Here is an 18,313-nt window from a genome sequence, read left to right on the forward strand (position 1 = left end):
TTTATATTATTATTCTCAGTACAAATAATCTTAGAATCCTTACACAGAGAGAGCGAGAGATAATTTAACCAGTATCATGTAATATTTATTTGACTTACCATGGGGCACATCATTTTATTAATATGCTGTCATCAAGTTCAAGTTCAAGTCAGCTTTATTGTCAATTCTTCCACATGTACAGTACATACATACAGAGAATTGAAATTGCATTACTCTCAGACCCTTGGTGCATACAGTTAACATTAAACACGTTCAGATACAGATAAATACAGTTTAAACATATGTACATACAACTATACAATTATACAAATGAGGATATTGTAGAAAAAAATAAGAATTAGATCGATAAAGTGGCATAAGGCGCATGGCAGATAGAGTGCAAAACCAGTTAAATAAACAACACTGTGTAGATATATTTGTAGTGCAAAAGAGCTTATCAGTCTGAGGACATTGTAGAAAATAAAAACAAGAGAGATAGATAAAGTGCATAAGGCACATGGCAGAATAGATGGAGTGCAAACCAGTTGAATGTACAAAAACAAAAACAAAACTGTGCAGATGTTTTGTTTTGTTATGAGTGTAGTGCAAGAAGAGCTTATCAGTCTGTTAAAGTGACAAGTCGAAGTGACTGTTCGGATAGTTTTTGTCAGACTATCCGAAGAGGTAATTTGCAGTCAATGTTGGATGGGTAGTGATCAGCCAATGCTGCACAAGTGACAGGTGCCGGTCACAGTTTGTTGGTCGGTGGGGGGGGTCACAGAGTCAGAGTTCCTAGTGTGTTGCTGTGTTAAATGGGGGTGAAAGAGGGTAGGGGGGGGCAAGGACGGGAGGGAGTTCAGCTTCCTGACAGCCTGATGTATGAAGCTGTCCTTCAGTCTGCTGGTCCTCGCCTGGAGACTCCGCAGTCTCCTCCCTGATGGCAGCAGACTGAAGAAGCTGTGTGTCGGGTGGGTGGGATCGCCTGCAATGCGGAGGGCTTTGCGGGTGAGACGGGTGCTGTAGATGTCCTGGAGGGAGGGGAGAGAGACACCAACGATCTTCTCAGCTGCTCTCACTATGCGCTGAAGTGACTTGCGGCAGGATGCGTTGCAAGCGCCGTACCACACAGTGATGCAGCTAGTCAGGATGCTCTCGATGGTGCCTCTGTAGAAGGTGCACATGATGGGGGCCGGGGCTCTGGCTCTTCTGAGTTTGCGGAGGAAGTAGAGACGCTGCTGTGCTTTCTTGGCCAGTGCTACAGTGTTGTTAGTCCAGGAGAGGTCCTCAGTGATGTGCACACCCAGGAACTTGGTGCTGCTCACTCTCTCCACAGTCGCACCGTTGATGGTCAGAGGGGCATGCTGAGTGTGTACTCTCCTGAAGTCAACAACAATCTCCTTCGTCTTCTTCACGTTCAGAGAGAGATTGTTGTCACTGCACCACCCGGCCAGGCGGCTCACCTCACTCCTGTAGTTTGTCTCATCTCTGTTGCTGATGAGACCCACCACAGTCGTGTCATCCGCAAACTTAATGAAAATGTTGGAGTTGTGTGATGGTGTGCAGTCGTGGGTCAGCAGAGTGAAGAGGAGGGGGCTCAGCACACATCCTTGGGGGGCCCCAGTGTTCAGTGTGATGGTGCTGGATGTGTTACTGCCGACCCGTACTGCTTGAGGTCTCCCGGTCAGGAAGTCCAACAGCCAGTTGCACAGAGAGGTGCTGAGCCCCAGCTGGACCAGTTTGTGAGTGAGCTGTTGAGGGATGATTGTGTTGAATGCTGAACTGAATTCTATGAACAGCATCCTGACATATGAGTCTTTTTTCTCCAGATGTGTGAGGGCTGGGTGGAGGGCAGTGGTGATGGCATCATCGGTCGAGCGGTTGGACCTATATGCAAACTGGAAGGGGTCCAGGGAGGGGGGGAGGACAGACTTGATGTGGTGCAAGACTAGCCGTTCAAAGCACTTCATGAGGATGGGAGTGAGTGCTATTGGACGGTAGTCATTGAAGCAGGATGGAGATGACGTCTTAGGGACTGGAATGATGGTGGTAGCTTTGAAGCATGTGGGGACAACAGCCTGATTTAGTGAGATGTTGAAGATGTCTGTGAAGACCTCAGTGAGTTCCACTGCACAGTCTCTCAGTACACGCCCAGGAATGTTGTCAGGACCCGGAGCTTTGCGTGCATTGATCCTGCTGAGGGATCTCCTCACACTGTCCGGGGACAGCGTCATCACCTGGTCGCCGGGAGGAGGTGGAGTCTTCTGTGCAGTGGTGCTGTTTTGTGCCTCAAAGCGAGCAAAGAAGGCATTCAGCTCGTCATGCGCAAGCATTAAATAAAATGATCATCAAAGTATTTTACTTTTATTCAAATCCTCTGTATCCATGTGATGCTTTGTGTGAGGAACAGATCCAAATTCAAACCATTCATCAGCGATATGTATCTCCTTCCTCTGTAGCTATAGTAACAATTTAATGGGGAAGTCGTGGCCTAATGGTTAGAGAGTTGGACTCGTGATCCAAAGGTTGCGGGTTCGAGTCTCCGGCCGGCAGGAATTGTAGGTGGGGAGAGTGAATGTACAGCGCTCTCTCCACCCTCAATACCACGACTGAGGTGCCCTTGAGCAAGGCACCGAACCCCCAACTGCTCCCCGGGCGCCGCAGCATAAAATGGCTGCCCACTGCTCCGGGTGTATGTTCACGGTGTGTGTGTGTGTGTTCACTGCTGTGTGTGTGCACGTTGGATGGGTTAAATGCAGAGCACGAATTCCGAGTATGGGTCACCATACTTGGCTGAATGTCACTTCACTGTTAACCCTCATTGGCTCTCGCCGGTTTCTTCATAGATTGCGACATGCCGTTTTTCCGGTGATGCGTGTTTTGAATAAGAACCGCATGCACCCTCACGATGTGGATCGATAGTGTTTTCAGCGATTAACAACTTTAATTACGCCCTACTCCTCACACTAAACTATTATATCCTGCCAGAGAGGACTGCGACTGCGACTGCAACGCATCGTCATTTGGACTACTGTGGTACTGCTCTATGACATTTCTGCAATCAATTCTTGATTACACATGTCTGTCTGTTATGTTTCTCTTATAGACTGTATACTTAATACACTGACTCTTTATTGGTTGATATGTTCTTTATAAAAATAAAACATTTTCAATGCAATATGTTTTTTTTATTGGGGAAGTCGTGGCCTAATGGTTAGAGAGTCAGACTCGTAATCGAAAGGTTGCGGGTTCGAGTCCCCGGCCGGCAGGGATTGTAGGTGGGGGGAGTGAATGTACAGCGCTCTCTCCACCCTCAATACCACGACTGAGGTGCCCTTGAGCAAGGCACCGAACCCCCAATTGCTCCCCGGGCGCCGCAGCATGGCTGCCCACTGCTCCGGGTGTGTGTTCACGGTGTGTGTGTGTGTGTGTGTGTGTGTGTGCATTTGTTCACTACTCACTGCTGTGTGTGTGCACTTGGATGGGTTAAACGCAGAGCACCAATTTCGAGTATGGGTCACCATACTTGACAATACGTCACGACTTTACTTTACTTTACTTTACTTTACTTGCACAGTTACATGACCTGTGGATTTTAAGGCTGATTTTCTATTCAGTTTAATTGGCATGGTTTGTGTGTACATTACCAAAACGGAATAATGGCGATTATAGTAATACACAATACAGTAATATCAAATATTAATATTCTGTAGTGGGTCTGGACTATATAAGGCTCAGGTGGGGCTCAGATTTGGTGATTCTGGTTTACTTAAGGCTGAGAATTGGTATTAATAATAAAACCTGTTTTGGCCCAGTTCAGGGCCAGTTACGGGTGATTACTGGCTGAGATTCGGGCCGGTTATGGCCCACGTGTGGCCCTTGTCTTTAATCCAGTTCTGGGCCACTTCAGGGCCGTCATTCTTTGCGGTACTTGGGCCGAGGGAAAAGTGATCGTGTGGCCCGGAGCTGGGCCAGAAAAGATTTGCTATGTGGGTAGCAAGTCTTTAAAATCCCTGTTTCCATCTGTTATTAAGATGTGTTTTCAGTAATCCAATCACAAGTAATAAGTTGGGGTGCATACTGTTTCTACCTGGTATTAAAATGCACTTCAAATGCACCTTCTGTGACCACTTCTATTTTGATTAGTGATGGGTTGTTCTTGAACGATTCGTTCATTTTGAACAAATCTTTAATGTGACTCGGGACGAACGAGTCGTCTCGGGGAGTGATTCGTTTCAGTTACGCATGTGCAACATCCTATAGGTTCTGTACTGGAATTAGTAGGGGTGGGAGAAAAATAGATTAACCTAACTATCGCGATTCTTTTCAAAAAAAGTGAAAAAAATCGATTGATTTACCTCAGAATCGATTTATATTTAATTATTTTACTTTTCCTAAGAGGTGATGGGGAGAAGTTAGCGCTTTGTAATTCCAACAGAGGGCGAAATGTATAGGTGTGTTCGACTTGGCACCGTGCTGACGATCAAGGCAAGGCAAGGCAAGTTTATTTATATAGCACATTTCATACACAGTGGTAATTCAAAGTGCTTTACATAAAAGAAAGTGAAATAGACATTAAAATCAATAAAAACATGGAAATAAGAATAATAAAAACAAGGAATTTTAAAATGATATAGAAAATGATTTAAAATAAATTTAAAGAAAATGATTATACATAAAATTCATTGCAGTCAGTTCGGACATATAGCACAGTGCTCATTCAAATGCACAGTTAAACAGATGAGTTTTGAGTCTTGATTTAAATGTGGCTAATGTTTTAGCACATCTGATCTCTTCTGGAAGCTGGTTCCAGCTGCGGGCCGCATAATAGCTAAACGCAGACTCCCCTTGTTTTGTGTGAACTCTTGGTATTTCTAACTGACTCGATCCTAATGATCTGAGTGGTCTGTTTGGTTTATATTCAGTGAGCATATCAGCAATATATTTAGGTCCTAGGCCATTGAGTGACTTATAAACGAGTAAAAGTACTTTAAAATCAATCCTAAATGTAACTGGAAGCCAGTGTAAGGACCTGAGGACTGGTGTGATATGCTCAGATTTTCTGGTTCTAGTCAGAATTCTGGCAGCAGCGTTCTGGATGAGCTGCAGTTGTCTAATGGTCTTCTTGGGAAGGCCGGTGAGGAGACCATTACAGTAATCCACCCTGCTGGTGATAAAGGCATGAACAAGTTTCTCCAAGTCTTGATTGGAGACAAAACATCTAATTCTTGCAATATTTTTGAGATGATAGTATGCTGATTTAGTTATTGCTTTGACATGACTACTGAAACTAAGGTCTGTCTCCAGAATCACCCCAAGATTTCTGACTTGATTTTTCATTGTTTGACCCCTAGAGTCAAGATATGCATTCACCTTGAGAACTTCATCTTTGTTTCCAAATGCAATGATTTCAGTTTTCTCCTTGTTTAACTGAAGAAAGTTCTGGCACATCCAACTGTTAATTTCATCAATGCATTGGCAGAGGGAGTCAATGGGGCTGTAGTCATTTGGAGATAAGGCTAGGTAAATCTGGGTATCATCAGCATAGCTGTGATAGGCAATTTGGTTCTTCCTCATTATCTGACTTAGTGGGAGCATATACAGGTTAAACAAGAGCGGTGCAAGAATTGAGCCTTGTGGGACTCCACATGTCATGGCCGTCCACTTAGACTTATGCTCTCCTATACTCACATAATAACCTCTCCCTTCTAAGTATGACCTGAACCATTTGAGTGCCATCCCAGAAAGCCCGACCCAGTTTTCCAGTCTCTCTAAAAGTATGTTATGATCGACAGTGTCAAACGCAGCACTAAGATCTAGTAGTACCAGCACTGATATTTTGCCAGAATCAGAATTGACGCGAATATCATTTATTATCTTAATGAGTGCTGTCTCTGTGCTGTGATGTGCTCGGAAACCAGATTGAAAATTGTCCAGGTATCCATTTGACTTTAAGTAGTTGTTCAGCTGATTAAAAACTACCTTTTCAATAATCTTACCTATGAAAGGAAGATTTGATATGGGTCTATAGTTGCTCAACATGGTGTTATCAAGATTGCGCTTTTTCAGAAGGGGCTTAACAACTGCAGTTTTAAGGGAGTTTGGAAAAGTCCCAGAAAGAAGTGAGGCGTTCACCACTTCTAAGAGATCAGCTTCTAAACAGTTAAGCACATTTTTGAAAAAGGATGTGGGAAGTGTGTCAAGATAGCAGGTTGAAGATTTAAGGTGCTGTACTATTTCTTCCAAAATTTTGTTATCAATTTCTTTAAAAACACACATAGTCACTTCTTTTTGAAATTGCGGTTGAATCTGTGTGACCTCTGCATAACTTGAGGATGTGCCAATCTCCTTTCTGATATTATTGATCTTCTCAGAAAAGAAGGAAGCAAACTCATTGCATTTGCTGTCGGAGAGCATTTCACTGGGAATCTGACTTGGGGGGTTTGTCAGTCTCTCAACAGTCGCAAAAAGAGTGCGGGTGTTGTTTAAGTTACTGTTTATAAGGTTTGAAAAGAAAGTCTGTCTAGCTGTGGCTAGTTCCACATTGAAAGCATGAAGGCTGTCTTTATAGATGCTATAGTGAATTTCGAGTTTCGTCTTCCGCCACATCCGCTCAGCTTTTCTGCATTGTCTTTTCATGCTCTGAACTGCTGTTGATTTTCTCCAAATTGATTTCTGTTTCCCCGTCTTCTTGCTGACCTTTATCGGGGCAATATCATCAATAACATTCTTAATTTTTGAGTTAAATGACTCCAGGAGAAGATCAACAGAGTCTGCAGAAATGCTTGGTGTTAATGATATTGCCTCCATAAATAGCGCACTAGTGTTCTCGTTAATGCATCTCTTTCTGATAGGCAAGGCAAGGCAAGGCAAGGCAAGGCAAGTTTATTTATATAGCACATTTCATACACAGTGGTAATTCAAAGTGCTTTACATAAAAGAAAGTGAAATAGACATTAAAATCAATAAAAACATGGAAATAAGAATAATAAAAACAAGGAATTTTAAAATGATATAGAAAATGATTTAAGATAAATTTAAAGAAAATGATTATACATAAAATATATTGCAGTCAGTTCGGACATATAGCACAGTGCTCATTCAACAAATGCACAGTTAAACAGATGAGTTTTGAGTCTTGATTTAAATGTGGCTAATGTTTTAGCACATCTGATCTCTTCTGGAAGCTGGTTCCAACTGCGGGCCGCATAATAGCTGAACGCAGACTCCCCTTGTTTTGTGTGAACCCTTGGTATTTCTAACTGACTCGATCCTAATGATCTGAGTGGTCTGTTTGGTTTATATTCAGTGAGCATATCAGCAATATATTTAGGTCCTAGGCCATTGAGTGACTTATAAACGAGTAAAAGTACTTTAAAATCAATCCTAAATGTAACTGGAAGCCAGTGTAAGGACCTGAGGACTGGTGTGATATGCTCAGATTTTCTGGTTCTAGTCAGAATCCTGGCAGCAGCGTTCTGGATGAGCTGCAGTTGTCTAATGGTCTTCTTGGGAAGGCCGGTGAGGAGACCATTACAGTAATCCACCCTGCTGGTGATAAAGGCATGAACAAGTTTCTCCAAGTCTTGACTGGAAACAAAACATCTAATTCTTGCAATATTTTTGAGATGATAGTATGCTGATTTAGTTATTGCTTTGACATGACTACTGAAACTAAGGTCTGTCTCCAGAATCACCCCAAGATTTCTGACTTGATTTTTCGTTGTTTGACCCCTAGAGTCAAGGTATGCATTCACCTTGAGAACTTCATCTTTGTTTCCAAATGCAATGACTTCAGTTTTCTCCTTGTTTAACTGAAGAAAGTTCTGGCACATCCAACTGTTAATTTCATCAATGCATTGGCAGAGGGAGTCAATGGGGCTGTAGTCATTTGGAGATAAGGCTAGGTAAATCTGGGTATCATCAGCATAGCTGTGATAGGCAATTTGGTTCTTCCTCATTATCTGACTTAGTGGGAGCATATACAGGTTAAACAAGAGCGGTGCAAGAATTGAGCCTTGTGGGACTCCACATGTCATGGCCGTCCACTTAGACTTATGCTCTGCTATACTCACATAATAACCTCTCCCTTCTAAGTATGACCTGAACCATTTGAGTGCCATCCCAGAAAGCCCGACCCAGTTTTCCAGTCTCTCTAAAAGTATGTTATGATCGACAGTGTCAAACGCAGCACTAAGATCTAGTAGTACCAGCACTGATATTTTGCCAGAATCAGAATTGACGCGAATATCATTTATTATCTTAATGAGTGCTGTCTCTGTGCTGTGATGTGCTCGGAAACCAGATTGAAAATTGTCCAGGTATCCATTTGACTTTAAGTAGTTGTTCAGCTGATTAAAAACTACCTTTTCAATAATCTTACCTATAAAAGGAAGATTTGATATGGGTCTATAGTTGCTCAGGATGGTGTTATCAAGATTGCGCTTCTTCAGAAGGGGCTTAATAACTGCAGTTTTAAGGGAGTTTGGAAAAGTCCCAGAAAGAAGTGAGGCGTTCACCACTTCTAAGAGATCCGCTTCTAAACAGTTAAGCACATTTTTGAAAAAGGATGTCGGAAGTGTGTCAAGATAGCAGGTTGAAGATTTAAGGTGCTGTACTATTTCTTCCAAAATTTTGTTATCAATTTCTTTAAAAACACACATTGTCACTTCTTTTTGAAATTGCGGTCGAATCTGTGTGACCTCTGCATAACTTGAGGATGTGCCAATCTCCTTTCTGATATTATTGATCTTCTCAGAAAAGAAGGAAGCAAACTCATTGCATTTGCTGTCTGAGAGCATTTCACTGGGAATCTGACTTGGGGGGTTTGTCAGTCTCTCAACAGTCGCAAAAAGAGTGCGGGTGTTGTTTAAGTTACTGTTTATAAGGTTTGAAAAGAAAGCCTGTCTAGCTGTGGCTAGTTCCACATTGAAAGCATGAAGGCTGTCTTTATAGATGCTATAGTGAATTTCGAGTTTCGTCTTCCGCCACATCCGCTCAGCTTTTCTGCATTGTCTTTTCATGCTCTGAACTGCTGTTGATTTTCTCCAAATTGATTTCTGTTTCCCCGTCTTCAAGCTGACCTTTATCGGGGCAATATCATCAATAACATTCTTAATTTTTGAGTTAAATGACTCCAGGAGAAGATCAACAGAGTCTGCAGAAATGCTTGGTGTTAATGATATTGCCTCCATAAATAGCGCACTAGTGTTCTCGTTAATGCATCTCTTTCTGATAGAGACAGATCTAGATTCAGTGGTGACCGAGATCAATATATCAAAGAAAATACAGAAGTGATCAGATAGTGCTACATCCTTGATTACAATGGATGAGATGTTTAGACCTCTACTGATGAGTAAATCTAGGGTGTGTCCACGATTGTGTGTTGGTCCGTGCACATGCTGACTCAGGTCAAAAGTGTTTAAAACAGTTATAATTTCTTTTGTAGTTTTGATTTCTGAATTATCTATGTGAATATTAAAATCCCCTGCAATAGCAAAACAGTCAAACTCTGAGGAAATCATTGATAACAGTTCAGTGAAATCATCAACAAAGGCTGGAGAATATTTTGGAGGCCTGTAAATAATGATAAACAGGGTGCGTGGAGCACCTTTCAGCACAATACCTAGGTATTCAAAAGATGAATACTGACCAAATGACATTTGCGTGCACTGATAAACATCTTTAAACAGAGCAGCTACACCTCCACCTCTCCTAACAGTCCTGCAGACACTTATAAAATTAAAGTTAGGAGGGGCTGTTTCAGTTAGGACTGTTGAACTGCAGCTGTCTTCTAACCATGTTTCATTTAAAAACATAAAATCCAGGTTGTTTGTGGTTATTAAATCGTTGATCAGAAATGATTTATTTTTAAGTGAGCGAATGTTTAAAAATGCTAACTTGATGGATTTACATTTTGTCTCTACAGCAATCTTAGATTGATGCATTATAGGCCGCAGGTTAGATGGGTTAGCCGTACGGCTTGAGAAGGCCTTAGACTTTCTATTGCTTAATAAAACAGAAATAGAGGAGGCTACAGGCACACTGGGTTCCCGCTTGTTCTGTAAACATTTGTGAATGTTGTGGCTAATATAGCGGGGACCCGACACATATCACTGAGAGCTGTTATCAGTTGTTTTTGGTTCACCTACACCAGATGGAGAGGGGTTTGGGCCCTGACGTTGTGGCAGCGGCCGGAGAGCTCTCGCAGGAGGAGGAGGGTGAGCTGGGCTTGCAGTCTTTGGTGGTTGTGGGGCCCGCCGTTTTTTAGTTGATATCTGGGGGCTTGAAGCGAAAGAGTGTGAGAGTTTGGTCCCAGCATACACCAGTTCCTCCATTTTCTGTGAGAAGCTTAGAAGTGGAGATTCTGGAGAGAGTGATAATGTGTCTGGTGAGCAGGGCTCTGGCTCTGGTGTTTCCGCTGGCTGTGAGATGTTGTCCTGGCTTCCCTGGCTGTTTTCCAGAAAGTCGTCCTTGGGTGCTGAGTCTTGGAGCTGTTGTAGTACGTCACAGTCTGCATGTGATGAGCTCTGTGGGCAGGGCTCAGCTGGGATGTCCATGAGCAGTGCTTGTTGTGGCTGCGTGGTGTTATCATGTTGACTCAGAAGCTGACATGAAGTCCTGTGGTCACTCATATACTGTCCAGGTGTGTGTGTGCCATTTAGGCCGAGCAGATTGGCACACACCGCCGAAGGATGACGGAGGGAGAAATAGATATTGTCCTTAAGCACTCTTGCACCGAGTCTGTTTGGGTGGAGGCCATCTAGTTTAAACAGTTGTCTGTGGCCCCAGAAAATGTTGAAGTTGTCGATGAAGTTGACTCCTTTTATACTGCAGGTTCTTTGTAGCCATGTATTCAGCCCAAGCAACCGTGAGAACATGTTAGTTCCCCTTGCTGGGAGTGGTCCACTGATGAACGACTGAACTTCAAGACTTTGAAGCGTTTCAAAGAGTTCACTGAAATCCTTCTTAAGGAGTTCTGACTGCTCCTTCCGAATATCATTCTTCCCCACATGGATGATGACTCGATTTGCAGTCTTGTGCTTCATCAGAATGCTCCGAAGTTCTTTGTTCACATCAGAGACATTTGCTTGAGGAAGGCAGTATGTTGTTGTAGTCCTGCTGTTGATGTTTCTGATAATAGCATCACCCACTATCAGAGTCCTGGGCTCGGCTGCGCTCTGAGCTGAAAGCCGCTGTCTGCTCGACCTTGAGCGCCTGTTCGTGGCGATGTTAGCTGCTGGCTGATTCGATCCGTGTTTAGTCACATTTGCAGATTTCTCACCCACATTCATTAATGCTTCAAATCTGTTCTCAAGATGTATAGGGGGTGGTAGAATGCCAGTGTTTACAAGTCTTGTCATAGCTGTATCTGGGGTAGAGGATGCTACAGCAGCAATACGAGATACTCGTGATAATCTGATGTCTTGATTGCCTTTGGGTCTTGCTCCCTGTTTGTGCCATCGATTTGTCTGTCGCTCTGTTTCGGCTTTTTCCTCTACACTTTGTATAAACTTTTGAGATTCAGAGGACTCACCAGCTGTATGCTGGGGGGGTCCATGATGACCGTCTGCTGTGTGTTCCGCCTGTTTTGGAAGTCCAGTAAGTAACTTTGTTTCAAGAACTGCAATCCTTTGTAGAAGTTTGTGGCAGTTCATGCAGCAAGTAGATTCCACGAGAGGCATTTTCTCTAGTCTGTTTGAATGTAGACAGCTGTGTTTTTCCGTCTCTGGAATGTAAACTGCTGGGAGAAAGTCTTTAGTTTCCCCCCAAAAAATGTGTTGTCTGAGCACTGTGCTGATCTGCTGAAGTTGAAGTTAAAATCTTGGAGAGATATGAGAAAAATGCAAAAATAGGGAGCAAAGCGGAGAGCAATAAGCAAGAGCGTCCGAACAGTAGCGAAGCCGGAAGTAACTCCTAAGTAAGTAGAGACAGATCTAGATTCAGTGGTGACCGAGATCAATATATCAAAGAAAATACAGAAGTGATCAGATAGTGCTACATCCTTGATTACAATGGATGAGATGTTTAGACCTCTACTGATGAGTAGATCTAGGGTGTGTCCACGATTGTGTGTGGGTCCGTGCACATGCTGACTCAGGTCAAAAGTGTTTAAAACAGTTATAATTTCTTTTGTAGTTTTGATTTCTGCATTATCTATGTGAATATTAAAATCCCCTGCAATAGCAAAACAGTCAAACTCTGAGGAAATCATTGATAACAGTTCAGTGAAATCATCAACAAAGGCTGGAGAATATTTTGGAGGCCTGTAAATAATGATAAACAGGGTGCGTGGAGCACCTTTCAGCACAATACCTAGGTATTCAAAAGATGAATACTGACCAAATGACATTTGCTTGCACTGATAAACATCTTTAAACAGAGCAGCTACACCTCCACCTCTCCTAACAGTCCTGCAGACACTTATAAAATTAAAGTTAGGAGGGGCTGTTTCATGAAGGACTGTTGCACTGCAGCTGTCTTCTAACCATGTTTCATTTAAAAACATAAAATCCAGGTTGTTTGTGGTTATTAAATCGTTGATCAGAAATGATTTATTTTTAAGTGAGCGAATGTTTAAAAATGCTAACTTGATGGAATTACATTTTGTCTCTACAGCAATCTTAGATTGATGCATTATAGGCCGCAGGTTAGATGGGTCAGCCGTACGGCTTGAGAAGGCCTTAGACTTTCTATTGCTTAATAAAACAGAAATAGAGGAGGCTACAGGCACACTGGGTTCCCGCTTGTTCTGTAAACATTTGTGAATGTTGCTGCTAATATAGCGGGGACCCGACACATATCACTGAGAGCTGTTATCAGTTGTTTTTGGTTCACCTACACCAGATGGAGAGGGGTTTGGGCCCTGACGTTGTGGCAGCGGCCGGAGAGCTCTCGCAGGAGGAGGAGGGTGAGCTGGGCCTGCAGTCTTTGGTGGTTGTGGGGCCCGCCGTTTTTTAGTTGATATCTGGGGGCTTGAAGCGAAAGAGTGGGAGAGTTTGGTCCCAGCATACACCAGTTCCTCCATTTTCTGTGAGAAGCTTAGAAGTGGAGATTCTGGGGAGAGTGATAGTGTATCTGGTGAGCAGGGCTCTGGCTCTGGTGTTTCCGCTGGCTGTGAGATGTCGTTCTGGCTTCCCTGTCTGTTTTCCAGAAGGTCGTCCTTGGGTGCTGAGTCTTGGAGCTGTTGTAGTACGTCACAGTCTGCATGTGATGAGCTCTGTGGGCAGGGCTCAGCTGGGATGTCCATGAGCAGTGCTTGTTGTGGCTGCGTGGTGTTATCAGTATCCTTGTGGGATGTGTCAACCACATGTTGACTCAAAAGCTGACATGAAGTCCTGTGGTCACTCATATTCTGTCCAGGTGTGTGTGTGCCATTCAGGCCGAGTAGATTGGCACACACCGCTGAAGGATGACGGAGGGAGAAATAGATATTGTCCTTAAGCACTCTTGCACCGAGTCTGTTTGGGTGGAGGCCATCTAGTTTAAACAGTTGTCTGTGGCCCCAGAAAAGGTTGAAGTTGTCGATGAAGTTGACTCCTTTTATACTGCAGGTTCTTTGTAGCCATGTATTCAGCCCAAGCAACCGTGAGAACATGTTAGTTCCCCTTGCTGGGAGTGGTCCACTGATGAACGACTGAACTTCAAGACTTTGAAGCGTTTCAAAGAGTTCACTGAAATCCTTCTTAAGGAGTTCTGACTGCTCCTTCCGAATATCATTCTTCCCCACATGGATGATGACTCGATTTGCAGTCTTGTGCTTCATCAGAATGTTCCGAAGTTCTTTGTTCACATCAGAGACATTTGCTTGAGGAAGGCAGTAGGTAGTTGTAGTCCTGCTACTGATGTTTCTGATAATAGCATCACCCACTATCAGAGTCCTGGGCTCGACTGCGCTCTGAGCTGAAAGCCGCTGTCTGCTCGACCTTGAGCGCCTGTTAGTAGCGATGTTAGCTGCTGGCTGATTCGATCCGTGTTTAGTCACATTTGCAGATTTCTCACCCACATTCATTAATGCTTCAAATCTGTTCTCAAGATGTATAGGGGGTGGTAGAATGCCAGTGTTTACAAGTCTTGTCATAGCCGTATCTGGGGTAGAGGATGCTACAGCAGCAATACGAGATACTCGTGATAATCTGATGTCTCGATTGCCTTTGGGTCTCGCTCCCTGTTTGTGCCATCGATTTGTCTGTCGATCTGTTTCGGCTTTTTCCTCTACACTTTGTATAAACTTTTGAGATTCAGAGGACTCACCAGCTGTATGCTGAGGGGGTCCGTGATGACCGTCTGCTGTGTGTTCCGCCTGTTTTGGAAGTCCAGTAAGCAACTTTGTTTCAAGAACCGCAATCCTTTGTAGAAGTTTGTGGCAGTTCATGCAGCAAGTAGATTCCACGAGAGGCATTTTCTCTAGTCTGTTTAAATGTAGACAGCTGTGTTTTTCCGTCTCTGGAATGTAAACTGCTGGGAGAAAGTCTTTAGTTTCCCCCCAAAAAATGTGTTGTCTGAGCACTGTGCTGATCTGCTGAAGTTGAAGTTAAAATCTTGGAGAGATATGAGAAAAATGCAAAAATAGGGAGCAAAGCGGAGAGCAATAAGCAAGAGCGTCCGAACAGTAGCGAAGCCGGAAGTAACTCCTAAGTAAGTAGAGACAGATCTAGATTCAGTGGTGACCGAGATCAATATATCAAAGAAAATACAGAAGTGATCAGATAGTGCTACATCCTTGATTACAATGGATGAGATGTTTAGACCTCTACTGATGAGTAGATCTAGGGTGTGTCCACGATTGTGTGTGGGTCCGTGCACATGCTGACTCAGGTCAAAAGTGTTTAAAACAGTTATAATTTCTTTTGTAGTTTTGATTTCTGCATTATCTATGTGAATATTAAAATCCCCTGCAATAGCAAAACAGTCAAACTCTGAGGAAATCATTGATAACAGTTCAGTGAAATCATCAACAAAGGCTGGAGAATATTTTGGAGGCCTGTAAATAATGATAAACAGGGTGCGTGGAGCACCTTTCAGCACAATACCTAGGTATTCAAAAGATGAATACTGACCAAATGACATTTGCTTGCACTGATAAACATCTTTAAACAGAGCAGCTACACCTCCACCTCTCCTAACAGTCCTGCAGACACTTATAAAATTAAAGTTAGGAGGGGCTGTTTCATGAAGGACTGTTGCACTGCAGCTGTCTTCTAACCATGTTTCATTTAAAAACATAAAATCCAGGTTGTTTGTGGTTATTAAATCGTTGATCAGAAATGATTTATTTTTAAGTGAGCGAATGTTTAAAAATGCTAACTTGATGGAATTACATTTTGTCTCTACAGCAATCTTAGATTGATGCATTATAGGCCGCAGGTTAGATGGGTCAGCCGTACGGCTTGAGAAGGCCTTAGACTTTCTATTGCTTAATAAAACAGAAATAGAGGAGGCTACAGGCACACTGGGTTCCCGCTTGTTCTGTAAACATTTGTGAATGTTGCTGCTAATATAGCGGGGACCCGACACATATCACTGAGAGCTGTTATCAGTTGTTTTTGGTTCACCTACACCAGATGGAGAGGGGTTTGGGCCCTGACGTTGTGGCAGCGGCCGGAGAGCTCTCGCAGGAGGAGGAGGGTGAGCTGGGCCTGCAGTCTTTGGTGGTTGTGGGGCCCGCCGTTTTTTAGTTGATATCTGGGGGCTTGAAGCGAAAGAGTGGGAGAGTTTGGTCCCAGCATACACCAGTTCCTCCATTTTCTGTGAGAAGCTTAGAAGTGGAGATTCTGGGGAGAGTGATAGTGTATCTGGTGAGCAGGGCTCTGGCTCTGGTGTTTCCGCTGGCTGTGAGATGTCGTTCTGGCTTCCCTGTCTGTTTTCCAGAAGGTCGTCCTTGGGTGCTGAGTCTTGGAGCTGTTGTAGTACGTCACAGTCTGCATGTGATGAGCTCTGTGGGCAGGGCTCAGCTGGGATGTCCATGAGCAGTGCTTGTTGTGGCTGCGTGGTGTTATCAGTATCCTTGTGGGATGTGTCAACCACATGTTGACTCAAAAGCTGACATGAAGTCCTGTGGTCACTCATATTCTGTCCAGGTGTGTGTGTGCCATTCAGGCCGAGTAGATTGGCACACACCGCTGAAGGATGACGGAGGGAGAAATAGATATTGTCCTTAAGCACTCTTGCACCGAGTCTGTTTGGGTGGAGGCCATCTAGTTTAAACAGTTGTCTGTGGCCCCAGAAAAGGTTGAAGTTGTCGATGAAGTTGACTCCTTTTATACTGCAGGTTCTTTGTAGCCATGTATTCAGCCCAAGCAACCGTGAGAACATGTTAGTTCCCCTTGCTGGGAGTGGTCCACTGATGAACGACTGAACTTCAAGACTTTGAAGCGTTTCAAAGAGTTCACTGAAATCCTTCTTAAGGAGTTCTGACTGCTCCTTCCGAATATCATTCTTCCCCACATGGATGATGACTCGATTTGCAGTCTTGTGCTTCATCAGAATGTTCCGAAGTTCTTTGTTCACATCAGAGACATTTGCTTGAGGAAGGCAGTAGGTAGTTGTAGTCCTGCTACTGATGTTTCTGATAATAGCATCACCCACTATCAGAGTCCTGGGCTCGACTGCGCTCTGAGCTGAAAGCCGCTGTCTGCTCGACCTTGAGCGCCTGTTAGTAGCGATGTTAGCTGCTGGCTGATTCGATCCGTGTTTAGTCACATTTGCAGATTTCTCACCCACATTCATTAATGCTTCAAATCTGTTCTCAAGATGTATAGGGGGTGGTAGAATGCCAGTGTTTACAAGTCTTGTCATAGCCGTATCTGGGGTAGAGGATGCTACAGCAGCAATACGAGATACTCGTGATAATCTGATGTCTCGATTGCCTTTGGGTCTCGCTCCCTGTTTGTGCCATCGATTTGTCTGTCGATCTGTTTCGGCTTTTTCCTCTACACTTTGTATAAACTTTTGAGATTCAGAGGACTCACCAGCTGTATGCTGAGGGGGTCCGTGATGACCGTCTGCTGTGTGTTCCGCCTGTTTTGGAAGTCCAGTAAGCAACTTTGTTTCAAGAACCGCAATCCTTTGTAGAAGTTTGTGGCAGTTCATGCAGCAAGTAGATTCCACGAGAGGCATTTTCTCTAGTCTGTTTAAATGTAGACAGCTGTGTTTTTCCGTCTCTGGAATGTAAACTGCTGGGAGAAAGTCTTAAGTTTCCCCCCAAAAAATGTGTTGTCTGAGCACTGTGCTGATCTGCTGAAGTTAAAGTTAAAATCTTGGAGAGATATGAGAAAAATGCAAAAATAGGGAGCAAAGCGGAGAGCAATAAGCAAGAGCGTCCGAACAGTAGCAAAGCCGGAAGTGCTTGTGATCAGCGTATAACATCAAAGTACCGCGAGAGCGATTCGAAAGAATGCGGAGCCGTCTGTTCGCTGTAGCTCTTGCGGTGCTTTGATATCATACAACAATCGTTCTGCGTGTGCAGTGCCGCTACATTAGATGACATCATATACGTTTCAAGCCGGCGCGAGTTAGCAAAACCATGACGGAGGCAGAGGATCAAGCTTCTTCCAGAATTCTTTCTGCACCTTCACATTTTTAATCCCACCTGCCAGGAAAACATAACTAAACATGACTGAAACGGTATGCAAAGGAACATAGCACTTTATTTTATTTCAGAAAGTATTTTTTCTATTCATTTTGTTGAACATTTGACTTATTATATTCATGTGCAAGTTCAGGGTTTTGGTACTTTAAGGTACTTTAAATAGGCTATACACTGTGTATGTGTATGCTCCTGAAATAAAAGTTCAGAAAGATGTGATGCATTGTTTTTGTTAATTTGACTTATCATATACAGTCTATTTTAAGGGTATAATCAAGTATTTCAACTTTTTCCCATGGTCTAGAGTTTAAAACAAAGTTCGCAACACATAGCAATAGAATCGAAATACTTGTAGAATCGAAATTCTTAAAAAAAAAAATTGCAATACATTTCATATCGGCACCCAAGTATCGGGATCGTATCGAATCGGGGGGTAGGTGTATTGTCCCTTCCCTAGGAATTAGTTTTCCTGTTTTGAGTTTTCGGGTTTTTCGAATTGTTGGTTCATCACGTGACAGACCCCTGACGCGTGATGAACAAACGACTCAAACCCGAAGACTCGAGAGATGAACTAGTCAATTCTCTTTCTGGCTCAGACTGCATAGGTTTAGCTTATGGGGCTGTCAATGAACGAACGAATCAAACCCGCAGACTTGTCAGATAAAAGGAGAGGTGAGCTAATCGTAGACTAAAGGCAAACCAGGTAACCCAGAATTAATCTTTTCTGTTCCCATAGTTTCTTATAGTTTT

General features: G+C 43.4%; 2 protein-coding genes across 2 annotated transcripts in view; one reads left to right on the forward strand and one right to left on the reverse strand.

Annotated features, from left to right (window-relative positions):
- Positions 1-6,953, forward strand: part of LOC306861483 (uncharacterized protein) — an 814,549-nt gene extending 807,596 nt beyond the window's left edge. The window contains exon 6 of the mRNA XM_079403751.1: positions 6,831-6,953. The gene's annotated coding sequence lies outside the window, so the exon portion shown is untranslated. The remainder of the gene's footprint in view (positions 1-6,830) is intronic.
- Positions 1-18,313, reverse strand: part of LOC306861480 (cadherin EGF LAG seven-pass G-type receptor 1-like) — a gene marked incomplete at its 5' end in the record, with an annotated part of 116,603 nt that overhangs the window by 77,698 nt on the left and 20,592 nt on the right. The window lies entirely within an intron of this gene.

This window comes from Barbus barbus (genome assembly GCF_936440315.1).
Source record: "Barbus barbus genome assembly, chromosome: 42".
NCBI classification, from domain to species: domain Eukaryota; kingdom Metazoa; phylum Chordata; class Actinopteri; order Cypriniformes; family Cyprinidae; genus Barbus; species Barbus barbus.